We start from the raw sequence: 13,047 nt of genomic DNA, 5'->3' as shown, positions 1-13,047 counted from the left end.
CACATAACTTAAAATAATGGTTAGCCTAGCAGGTAAATCTACTTTGTACTCAAACCTCAACACATATTACTTCTCACTTGACAGCAACAGGACAAAAGTGGAAAATGTATTTATTTTAATCATTTGATCATGCTGTTAAAAATGACAACAAATCAAGTGTCAAAGAGAAAATATAATAAAATTGTACAATAGAAATACAACTTCACATTTTGAGATACACTTTCAAAACTACATTAGAGATTCCTGGTTGAATGGAAACTATCTACATCAATAGTTTTTTTTGCTAAGATAGTTCTATAGAATTAGAATTTAGCATTAAATTAAAATTTATTCTGGATTTTCCACCTTATCAATTTCATAATGTTTTCCAAATCTATTATCTTTCAAGTTGAAAACATGAGTTTCATTTTAATCATTGAAGAAAATGCAATTCCTTTTATACCCAGTAAACTCTTCAGCCAAAATCGATAAACAACAATCATTACCCAAAACAAAAACTCGATCACCCAAGCTTTTCTCCAACTCCCATCAACCCCACTCTTCATCTAGTTTATACAGTTTGAAATCAACCACTTTGGGACCATCATAGTCTCTAACATACCGGTTGGTATGTTCTACCCTCCTCCTTTCTTTATTAAAGTATCTATCAACAACATAGAGAGCTCCACATGACTCCACCAAGTGCTTCTAGCTACCCATCGCATATAACGGAGGAAAAAATGGAACCAACTTCAATGACGAATTGAAAAAATCTTATCATATTAATATGGAATTGAAAAGAGTAGAAGTCAAAAGGATAAGAATGATAGTAAGGCTGTCCTAACCTGTAAGCTTTATCTAGCAATGTTTCTTGAGAACACATGGTGAATGTTACAAATTTGAATTTTAACGAAATAATAGGATAAGAAAGTTTGTTAAAATTACCAAATTTTCAGATTTTAAATAGTTTAAAACAAAAACATATGTATATTGGAGATTTAATATGATAATTCGTAAAGGAAATATGGTAGTAGTAGTAACTTAACAGTACATCAGTTTACTCTTCTAAAGAAATAAAAAAATAAAAAAAATTTAACAATACAATGAAATACATAAAGACTCATAGAGTAAGGTAGTATATACATTAGAGTTCAGATTTTTTTCTTCATTGATGCAATTTGCTTAGTACCCTTTTAACGTTTTTGAAGCATTTGGAGCAGCATTCTTTTATGACCAGTTCTTCCATCTTCAGTAGTTATAGGAGCAGTTAATTCAGGTCTTTCAACAGATGTTTCTCCTATTTCTATTTTTTTGCTGGCTATGTACTTGTCTTTCCTTGATTTTCTTACAATTTCCTCCATTGTGTCCTACAATAATTTGCATTCTTATGTATCAGTTAGATATGTATAGTAAATTATGTGTAGACTAATGTTTGAATCATATAGTAAGCAAGGTGAAGTAAGTATGCTTCAATTACTTGATGTTCTTCAACTTTACATGAGTCATTTTGCTTATGAGAAATTTCCATCTCCAAAATCTTCGAACCATGTAATTTTCTTTTCCATACTTCAAATTATATTCATCAAAATGCAATTGGAACAAATATTCATTGCCAATTATTTTTTGAATCTCTTTTAGTAAAATATTCTCATCTAATTTCAAGATTTGTATGAACAAAGTATCATACAATTAGCAAAATATGTATATATACATGCATCATGTCTTGTGCAATTATTTTATTTTTTTAATTTTTGAAAAAACAGAAAATGGTGCGTGTATATATATGCGTGTGTGTGTATATGAAATTACCTCTTCTTGCATCTTTGCAAGTTCTTTTGCAGTTTTAGATATAATTTTCTCAGCTCCTTTGTCAAACAATATGAATGTGGTTGACCCGTCTCATCTTGTACTTGGACTTGTATTCTATAGCTATTTTAGATACAAAGTTCTTAGTAGAATATTATATATATATTTTGTGTGTGTTTGTGAATTTACAAATCATTTTTTTTTTTCATTACCTTGGGACTGCAAACTTTAGCTCATTTTTACAACGTTCACACCATAGAACTCCTTTGAATTGTTTCACTTTCGTCTTGCATATAAGTCATGCAACATAATACCATCCATATTTGTTGTTGATATTTAATAGGGATGGCAACGGGTCGGGTTCGGGCCGGGTTTTTTAATGCCCGAACCCGACCCGCGGGTCTGTCCCAAAAACCCGAACCCGCCCCGTTTAATAAACGGGTTTTTTTCCTGTGCCCCAGACCCGCCCCGTCGGGCCCCGTCGGGCCCCGTCCAAGATCAGAAATCCCCAAAAAAAAAACCCCAAATCACGTTCATCAATTACATCAGTCTGATCAGAAAGCCAAAAAAAAAAAAACCCCCAAGACGCCGAGAACATGTTCATTAACCTAGATTAGAAACCCAAAAACAAAAACCCCAGATCATATTCTTCAATCGAAACAGAGTAGCAACTAAAAACCCAAAAACAATCACAAAGATTTCAGATTTTTTATTTTTACTTTCAAAATCACAAACACAAACACAAATCCTAACACAGAAATCACAAACCCAAACTTGATTCTCAAAAAAAAAAAAAAAAAGAACCCAAACTCCCTAACGATCCCAAAGGTCCCAAACCGTAATGAACCCAAACAAAACGAACTGAGACCGGCAGTGAACGGTGACACTGACAGAGCTTGGGACGGCGGCGAAAGCTTGGGACGGTGGCGAGAGTTGGACTGACGGTGAGAGGTTGGGTGGTTGGCCGAAGGTGAGATTGAGAGTGAGTGAGATTGAGATTTGTGAGTGAGTGAGTGAGATTGTGATTTGTGAGTGAGAGAGTGAGATTGTGTGAGTGAGAGTATTGAAATGAAATGAAGAAGAGATGAGAGGCGGGCTGCAAGTGAGCTGAAAAAGAAAATGTTAGGGTTTATAACAATATATATATAGGAGGGTATTTTAGTATTTATATATATAACCAGGTCGAGTAGGGTCCGAGCCGGATTTTCATAAAAACCCGGACCCGACCCGAACCCGGTTCGGGTTTTTTTTTAAAGACCCAAATCCGACCCTATTCCTTATCGGACCGGGTAAAATCTGGCCCATTAGGGTCGGGCCGGGCCGGGTACCCGCGGATCGGGTAGAAATTGCCATCCCTGTGATATTAATGATTTTGGCATTGCATGTTACCAGCAAGTCCTATAATACAAAGTTTTGTCAGTTTATAAAATTATTTCTTATTATAAAACACATGAATAGTTACTAATTATGATAAATTCATAATGTAAGAGTATAGTTGATACCTTTGTCTCTGAGTTCCATTCCAAGTCCTTTATTTTAGAAACTGTTTTTTTTTTTTTTTTTTTTTTTTTTTTTTTTTTTAATTTTATTATGTAAGGCAAGTTATCCATCTTGTACTTTAGGTAGTCCCTTTGGCAGTATTTCTTTTACGTTTTTGTCTATTGTGGTGTTTAATCTATGCATCAACATTAACATTAGTTTATATATATATATATATATATATATATATTTTTTTTTTTTTTCTTCTGAATATTCAACTTTTTAGCATAGTCGTACAAATCACAAAAAGGAATAGATAGTATCTAACCAATAGTAATACACATATAGGAGTATCTAACCAAAATTTAGGTATAACTCATTAAAACAATAACATAACAATTTCTACATATTTAATTATTGATATCTAGTATTGCATTCAAAACTTTATTGCCTCATCATTTTCTATATGTATATATATCTAAACAAACTGAAATAAACATGTCTTTCTTAAAGATACCTGTTGGTCTCTTTTTTTTAAAACTTCTATAGCATCTGTTTTATACAATTTTATGCTATCTATCATTTAAGAAGTATCGTAAAGTAGGTACACCCTCGAAAAGAAAAAGTGTAATAGTAGTTACTTGTTTCTAATTTCTGCAACTTCTAGAATGTCTAAATTGACATACAACTTTGTTGCAAAACTGGATGATAATTGATAGTCACCTACAAAAAAATTGTAAAAATTTATAAGCATTATAGATACAAAAATATTATGCATTTGTTAAATGATTCAATCAATTGTTACCTCTGAAAGTTTTCACAATAGTTGAAGTGACTATTACAATGAATGGACCTTTATTTGTTTTGTAGAAATCATCATCTATCTGTTGTGCAGTATTTCCCCACAAAGTTGTTTGAACTAATTTGTTCTTGAAGTTGTTTATATGTAAGTTTGAGTTATTTAAAAATTATAACATATGAGTTTTAAAAAATGTATATATATCTTACTCTTCTAACAATAGTTGAATGTTTCTAAGCTTTGTTGGACACCCTCTTGTTTTGATCTCCTCAATGGTTCCAATGTAGTCCAATATGCCAATCACATCTGGTAAGAACATTTTTTTTTTTTTAAAGATAAGAGTCAGTATTAAGTTATGAATTGCATTATTTTTTAGCTTTGTAAAAGTAGATGCTTGACTTGTAAAACAACTAAAATTACCAGTTAAGTAAGAAGTGTCATAGCAACGGAAAGCTATTGTTCCATAATCAACAAATTCAAATTGGGATTGAGGTATTGGATGATCAAATCTACTGAATTTTGAGACTGAAGTTGTTGAATTGAAAAGTATTTTGAGTTTGTTATGTACTGGACGATAGTTCCCTTTATTTTCTTCAACTAAAAAATTTGTAATTGTATATATGCTCCCTTCATTTAGTTATGGACGATAACTTTGAGCAAGATTCTTTCTAATGCTTGCATGTATCAATGTTCCCTACGAACATTTAAAATGAATTATCCCTTAATCAATAGGAGCAGTACATAACTGTTAGGACATATGTGAATCATGTTAGGAACACATGTCAATATTTTATGTAATTGGCTAATCCTTTGACAAAGCGCACTTTACTTGTAATTTGGTAGATCTAGGACGTGTTTAGTACTTCAAGGAACAAGGTTTCAAGTTCAAGTGTTAAAGCCATACAAGTTTGTCCAAGAAACAAGTGAGAAAGTGCTAGATTTTATAGCTCGACAGCTAGCATCTTTTGAGGTTTAAAAGCTGTTTTAGCTCGTGGCTCAATAGCTAGCTCGATAGATGGCTATCTATTGAGGTTTATGAAATTCAGTTTTTCAGAGCTGATTTCACTCCAATCCATGAGTTTGTGTTTAAGCCTTCTTTTCTCACAATCCTAAACATATATAAGGATTATTTTAAGGGCTGTCAAAGGTTGCATAGTTGCACCAGTGCGAAGCAAAGTTTTGTTCATGCAAATTGTGACCGAAGACAGAATTTTCCCTAGTTCATCTTTCTATTGAAGAAGCTGCTATTGTAAGATTGAATTTATTCAACCATCTAATTGGCTTTATTCCGTACCAAATTTGCTTGTAATTCAGCATTTAGTAACCCTGTATTTAGGTGGGTTTGATGTAAGGGTAGTGAGTGAGATAGAGTGAAGATTGCTCAAGAGTGTGCAAGAAAACAGAAACTCGCGGCTGGGACTCGCGGGTGACTCACGGCTGCAAGCCGCCAGACGCAGCACACGTGCCAAGCATGCTGGAAGATGAACAGTCATGCTAGCTGGAGCACTACAGGACAAAACAGGACAACTGGCCATACGGTTATCTCACGACTGGATCTCGCGACTTAGTCAAGCCGCGAGGTCAAGCCGCGAGCCACCCCTGTTTTGTAAAACCTGCCGTTTCACATTCTTCTCTCACTCCAGTATAAATACCCCTTTTACCCACGATTGAAAGAGAGCTTCCAGAGAGAATTTTGAGAGAGAAACCCTAAAGAAAAACAAGATTGATTCACCCACAATCTATACCTTAGAGTATCTTCAAATTCCTCAACTCTCTTCCTCTCCATTGTCAAATCCTTGAGAGGCATTACACCAAACCTGGTTCTCACCATCATCATCACTGTGAGACAGTTGTTTGGATTTTTGGGAAGCAGTTAGGAAGGAACCAATCTTCATTGGTTGATGCTATGGTCTAGTAGCGGAATCCAGGAAGCTAGAAAAGAAAAAGGTTCGGCGCAACCTCGTTGGAGCAAGAAACTTGGAGGGCTTAGGTGCACTAGGTAGATTAGGCTTGGAGGGTCTATTGCTGTCCTTGTATCCCAACTGTATTTTCTAGTGGATTGTTTACCGCTTGGAGGGCGGCGAAGAGGTTTTACGCCGAGGGCTTCGGTTTCCTCTTCGATAACACATCGCGTGTTGTCTTTGTGTTTGCATCTTCCTTCCTCTCTATCTTTGCCTTTTTATTATCTGCTGTGGATTTTATTTTGTTATGACTTAGATAGTTTTTAACCAATTTCATATTATTGCATATGTTAAGTTTCCGCACACTAGTTGTTTGACATATTGCTTGAATTGGTTAAGTTGTAATTTGGGGGTCTAAATGTTCAAAGGTGTTTTTACACGTTTTTGAACTTTCAATTGGTATCAAAGCAGGTACACTTGTTGTGATTTTATTACCTAAAGTGTGATCCTAGACCCCTGTGTTGTGGTTGATTGTTTTGGAATATACCATGATGAATTGTAGCTTAAGTGTTTGTGAAAATGACTCTATGCATATGTCTGAAAGGTGTCTTACTGATGATCTTGTAGAGTTGTTAAAAACTAAGAAACATGCTAGAGTATTTGTTCACATGCTGGAATATTTTGAAAATCAGAATCATGTCTTACACAGTAGCATATCTGAATCTAAATCATTGATTAAGAAATATAAAAGAAAGAATAGAATGTTGTGTAAGATGATTGAGAATCTGAAAATGAAAAATCAATCTGAAAGAAGCATGAAAACTGATGATGAGTTTGTGTTTGAAGGTCAAGAATGTCTGTCACATGTGAACCTATTTGTGCATACCTCATTGAAGGTGTTTAATGCGTGTTTGTGGTATCTTAACAGTGGGTGTTCTCGCCATATGACAGGGGATAAGTCTCTGTTTAAGACACTCAAAGAAAAGGTTGGTGACTATGTGACCTTTGGTGATGGAAGCTATGCTCAAGTCCTAGGCAAAGGAACCATTGAGATACCTGGTTTGCCGCTGTTGAAAGATGTGCTGTACATAAAAGGGCTGAAGGCGAATTTGCCGAGCATCACTCAAATTTGTGATGATGATTTTCTGGTACAATTCTCTAAGAAGGGATGTTTGATCATCAATGAAGAGGGGATTCAGGTTTTGGAAGGAAATCGGACTACAGATAACTGTTATGGAATAGTTCCCACGGCACCCATATCGTGTAGAAGTGCTCGTGTGGATATGTTGGAGCTGTGGCATCACAGATTTGGGCATGCCAACTTCAAACAAGTAGCAAAAGTTTCCAAACTTGAAGCAGTCGAGGGACTTCCTAAGTTTGGAAAAGTGAAGAAGACCGTTTGTGGTGCGTGTCAAATGAGGAAGCAAACTAAGGCAAGTCATCACAAGGTGAATGTGATAGCCACCTCTCGGTGCTTGGAGTTACTTCATGTTGATCTAATGGGGCCTACCAGAACTAAAAGCCTAGGGGGGAAGAGATACATTATGGTTATTGTGGACGACTACTCAAGATACACTTGGGTTGAATTCCTTAGAGAAAAATCAGAAGCTTATGAGAGGTTAGAGATTCTGTGCAAGAAACTACAAAACGAGAAAGGGATTCCGATAGCCAAAGTTAGAAGTGATCATGGGAGGGAATTTGAGAATGCAAGATTCGAGTCCTTCTGTGAGAAGAATGGAATTAAAAGAGAATTTTCAGCTCCCAAAACTCCACAACAAAATGGAGTGGTAGAGAGAAAAAATCGTGTGATTCAGGAGATGGCAAGAGTCATGTTGTTTAACAAGCAAATACCTCAAAAATTTTGGGGAGAAGCTGTCAACACCTCGTGTCACATTGGCAATAGGATTTTCTTTCGAGTTGGTACAAAGAAGACTGCCTATGAGATATGGAATGGGAAGAAGCCAAAAGTGAAGTATTTCCGGGTGTTTGGAAGTAAATGCTATATCTTAAATGATCGAGAGAATCTTGGGAAGTTTGATGCGAGAAGTGATGAGGGTATTTTTCTTGGCTACTCTACTACAAGTCGAGCGTATAGAGTGTTTAACAAGAGAACAAAGACTGTGATGGAGTCCATAAATGTCAAGATTGATGATGCCTTACCTAAGGTGGAAATGATTGATGATGTAGAAGGGCCGAGCACCAAAGAGGTCGATGTTGAGGTAGAAGCTTTGGATATAGAAGGTGAAGAACCTATACCAGAAGTAGAATCGACTCCCATCAACCCAAGAATGGAAATGAGATCGATGTCTAGAACATCAAGCCCTCTTACTCCTCCGGAAGTTCATCCTCCTATCTCTCGTAGTGATGAAGTTTCCACTTCAAAAAGGAAAGGAAACATTCTGCTAGCTAATCATGTAACATATCACTGCTATCTTGCACAGTTTGAACCAAAAAGGGTTGAAGAGACTCTTCAAGATGAGAATTGGGTTGAGTCAATGCATGAAGAGCTGAATTAGTTTGTGAGGAATGATGTGTGGGAACTTGCTCCACGGCCTGAGAACATTCATGTTATAGGCACAAAATGAATTTTTAAAAACAAAACTGATGAAGATGGAGAGATAATTTGAAACAAATCTCGGTTAGTAGATCAAGGATACACTCAAGTAGAAGGAGTGGATTTTGATGAATCTTTTGCTCCGGTGGCAAGACTCGAATCCATTCGAATCCTCATGTCCATTGCGTGCACCTTGAATTTCAAACTTTATCAAATGGATGTAAAGTGCGCATTTCTGAATGGATATCTAAATGAAGAAGTATTTGTTGAGCAACCAAAAGGATTTGAGGATCCTCATTTTCCAGATCATGTATTAAGACTGAAGAAAGCCCTTTATGGCTTAAAACAAGCGCCTAGAGCCTGGTACGATCGTCTTACATATTATCTTCTAGATAGAGGTTTCAAGAGAGGGTATGCCGATCGAACTCTGTTTGTCAAAAATGATGAAGATTATCTCTTTGTGGCACAAGTCTATGTTGATGATATAGTGTTTGGGGCAACCATCGAAGATCGTGCTACTGAATTTTCTGAGGAGATGAAGAAGGAGTTTGAGATGAGTATGGTGGGGGAACTCACATTTTTCTTGGGTCTTCAAGTCAAACAACAAAAGGAGGGCATATTTGTATCTCAAGAGAAGTATGCCAGAAACATTGTCAAGAAGTTTGGACTAGACTTCAAAAAACATGCCTCCACTCCCATGAGCTCATCCACTAAATTGAATGTTGATTCATCTGGAGTCGAAGTAAGTCCTACACTGTATAGGAGCATCATAGGGAGTTTGCTCTACCTTACAGCCAATAGACCGGACATTGCTTTTAGTGTGGGCGTTTGTGCCAGGTACCAAACTAATCCGAAGGAATCTCATCTGACTGCTGCTAAGCGAATCATTCGATATATGAATGGTACTGCAAACTATGGTCTGTGGTATTCAAAAGACTCAAATGCTTGTCTTGCTGGGTATTCAGATGCTGACTGGGCTGGCAGTGTAGACGATCGGAAAAGCACTTCAGGCGGCTGTTTCTATCTTGGTAACAATCTTGTCTCGTGGATGAGCAAGAAGCAGAATTCAGTGTCTCTATCTACTGCAGAAGCAGAATACATCGCTGCTGGAAGTTGCTGCACTCAGCTTCTTTGGATGAAGAAATTACTTCATGACTATGGATTTCCTCAAGAAACGATGTGTGTCTTCTGTGACAACACCAGTGCCATCAATCTTTCCAAGAATCCTGTCCAGCATTCAAAATCTAAACACATAGAGATACGTTACCATTTCATTCGGGATTTGGTAGAGGAAAGAGTTGTGTGTCTTGAGTTCATACACACCAACAATCAAAAGGCAGACATCTTCACCAAGCCTCTCGATGGTCCACGGTTTGAATCACTCCGTAAGACCATTGGTGTTGGTACAATTCCTTGACTCTCTTGTGTGTTGTGTGCTTCACATATTTATAATATGATAAGTTTGTTTGTGATGGGGCACACACTTCTTTGTTAGCTCTTTGTGCAACATGTTTATTGTTTGTTTGTCCATTTGTGAATTCTGTTGGTTCTTTCTTTGTTTGTTCAATCATTTTCTTCTTTTATATCAAAAATCCAAAAAATCACATAAAAAATTAGAAAATCAAAAAGCTTGATTGACATTGTTGAGTTTCTTGTCTCAAAACTTGTTTTGCCTTGTACCTTTGTGCTAATGGCTTTGTGCATTTTCGAGCATTGCTTGTTTTCATGCACTCATATCTATGTAGGAGAAATCTTGAAATCGTTGTGATTGTTGTAAATAGATTTTCGAACTTGTCATGAATGATTAGTGAATGGTTTTGTTGATCTTGAGTTATGCATAGACTTGTGTCTATATATCTTCCCACTCTTTATTTTTGTTTTGCTAAAAAGAGCTCACCAAATGTAAATCTTCAAATGAAAAGAGATATTGAGCTGCAAAAGTCTGTCGCACATTCTAGTATTTGACTAAGAAAAAGGGTAAGCGACCTTATATTAAAGTGATTGTTTATTCAAAAAGCCAAAGGCTTGTTCATTAAAGTGAAATGTCAAATATCACTCTCACAATGAGAGGTGATTGCCTCAAAAGATCAAAAAGATCAAATGTTGATTAAAAGTGGAGTCAAATGTAAAGCTCCAAGTCATGTTATCAAGTTTTGTGGGAGGTCATATATACATACTTCTATAATTGAGATGGGTCACATGATCTAGTGCTAATTGTGTATGTTTTGGTTGAATTGATCATTGAAGTTTCACATTAGACCAAGGACTATCTCATTGTTGATATCCACACACAACACACAAGTTTATGTTCAATAAATGCCATATTCATTTGTGTGATTGTACTTGATAAAATGTGTTTTCACATGCTCAATTTTTGTTAAATCAAGCACAAAAAGATTTTTGAGTGTTTTACGTGTTTTTGGAAAGTATTTTGTTTAAAAAATCTGAAAAATTTCAAAAAACCCAGTTTTGCCCTGTTTTGGCGGCTTAGTCGCGGGTATGTCAAGTCGCGTAGTCGCGGGTCATTTTTGGCGACTTGTTCGCGAGTGGAAGGTCCAGTCGCGAGGTTCACTCAGAGATTTTCGCGGTTCAGCTCGCGACTCACTCGCGGGTAGACCTTCCAGTTGCGAAAAACACTTAGAAAATTTTTTTCAAATTTTTGTCCTTGAGTGTTTTGGCGGCTTGATCTGGCGACTCTTTGGCGACTCGTTTCAGTCACGAAAATTGCGTGTTTTAGAAATACAGGGGCAGTTTTTAAACTTTTTGGTTTTTCCCTCGATCTTTTTGTGACTGTTCATTGTCTTTCTCATCTGCTCTTACCCATTCCCACCGTGCCTCCATTTTCGATTTCCATTGTTTGCCTCTTTTCAGCTCAAAATCATCAAGTAACAGGTATGGTTTTTCTGTCTTGAACTCTTTTCTACTTGTTGTTATGGTTTTCCCTCTGGATTATTCGCATTTGGTTGTGATTTTGAGATGGGTTTTTAGCTCAACTATTACTCTTTGTCCATGCTTAGCTTATGGTAGTTTCTGTCTCTGTTTTGAGCTATTTTATAGTGTTGGTTTTGTTCTTCATCATGAGCTTAGCTAGGGTTAGCTATTTTTGTCTGATCTGCTGTTGTTGTGGTGTTTCAAAATCATCCTGTGTGGTATCCTGTTGATGTGTTGTTGAATGTGGGTTGTGTGGTTTATTTTGTCTCCCTCTACTGTGTAGTTCAATTTGGGCCATTTGTGTCCCTCTTTGCTATTTTTGGGCCATTGTCATCCAGCTATTAGGGTTTCTTCATTGTCCCTAAATTTCCACTAACCCACTGCTAATAAAGTTTGTTGAATTGTGTTCTGCTATTTCTCTTGTTCATAATACAGACTAGTCATGTCACCATTCAAGAAAGCTGCTGTGAAAGGAGGTAGTTCCAAAGGGAAGGAACCAGTAATTGATGTTGATGATTACCCGCCTCAAACAAAAGGGACTCGCTCTTCATCAAAGAGTTTCGATCCCAACAAGTTCAGATCATATGCAGCCTATCAGTCTTATGAGAATTTCTTTCTACATGCCAAACCATTACTAGAAAGAGCTTTGGATCAGTCCTCACTTCATGACACTGACATTCCGAAATGGTTTGCTCACAAGGATTGGAATTACCTTCTCTCTGATCCGGATGACGCGTATGAAGAGTTGGTAAAAGAATTTTATGCTAACGCAATTGTGGAAGGAGATGAACTTAAGTGCTGGGTTCGGAAAAAGAGCTTTTCTGTCTCTCCTACATATCTGGCAGAAATTCTTCACATCAACAGACCAATTTTCCGACATTCACCGGTTTATGATGATCTCTGTCCTGATGAGGAGCTTCTCAAAGAAAGTCTTGGTCAAGACTTGGAGTTCTCACCCAATGGAAAATCCATCAGTGTTTCCTCTCTTTCTCCAAAACTGAGAGTGCTTACAATTGTGATGTTTCACAATTTGTACCCTTTATCAAGCACTGGGTATATGAACCTCGGACGTGCTTTGTTTCTTCATGATCTAATCTCTGATGTGGAAATAGACATCTGTGCTCATATCTTTCATGTTCTGCGCAAAACGGTTCTTCGAACTGAGTCACAGATATGCGTTCCTTTCTGTAGTCTCATTTCACGGATCTTGAAACTCAAGGGAATTTATCCAGCGGCAGATAAATCTCCTATCCCAAAACCAAGTCCAATCAACATGCGTACATTCAATGCAAGCATTGGACATAGTCGGAAGAGAGCCAAACCAGAAACTTCTGCATCTCACAGTGGCTCTCATTTCAGCACTCTCTCCCTAGATGAGAAACTTGATCACATTGTATCCTCTGTCCACGAGTTGAATACAAAGATGTCTGGACTCACAGCTTCTCTACACCATCAAAGCACTCGATGGGATATGAAGTTTACTTCTCTTCAAACTCAATTGGATCAAATTCAGAGAAAGCTGGAAGAGGATGACTAGCCTATTCCATGACAAAAAGGGGGAGTGTTAGGCATGATCAGAGGGGGATAATATTACCTAA

The 13,047-nt window shown here is 36.9% G+C and overlaps 1 long non-coding RNA gene across 1 annotated transcript; it reads right to left on the bottom strand.

Annotated features, from left to right (window-relative positions):
- Positions 1-1,096: 1,096 nt before the first annotated feature.
- On the bottom strand, positions 1,097-2,111 carry LOC115953893. Its single transcript, XR_004083794.1, has 3 exons — positions 1,998-2,111; positions 1,789-1,908; positions 1,097-1,346 (listed from the first exon to the last, which is right to left on the bottom strand). It is a non-coding gene; the product is annotated as an uncharacterized LOC115953893 (long non-coding RNA).
- Between the last annotated feature and the right edge of the window lie 10,936 nt (positions 2,112-13,047).

The sequence above is a fragment of the Quercus lobata genome, chromosome 7, assembly GCF_001633185.2.
Source record: "Quercus lobata isolate SW786 chromosome 7, ValleyOak3.0 Primary Assembly, whole genome shotgun sequence".
Lineage (NCBI taxonomy): Eukaryota > Viridiplantae > Streptophyta > Magnoliopsida > Fagales > Fagaceae > Quercus > Quercus lobata.
This window is presented reverse-complemented; position numbering and strand designations above follow the sequence as displayed.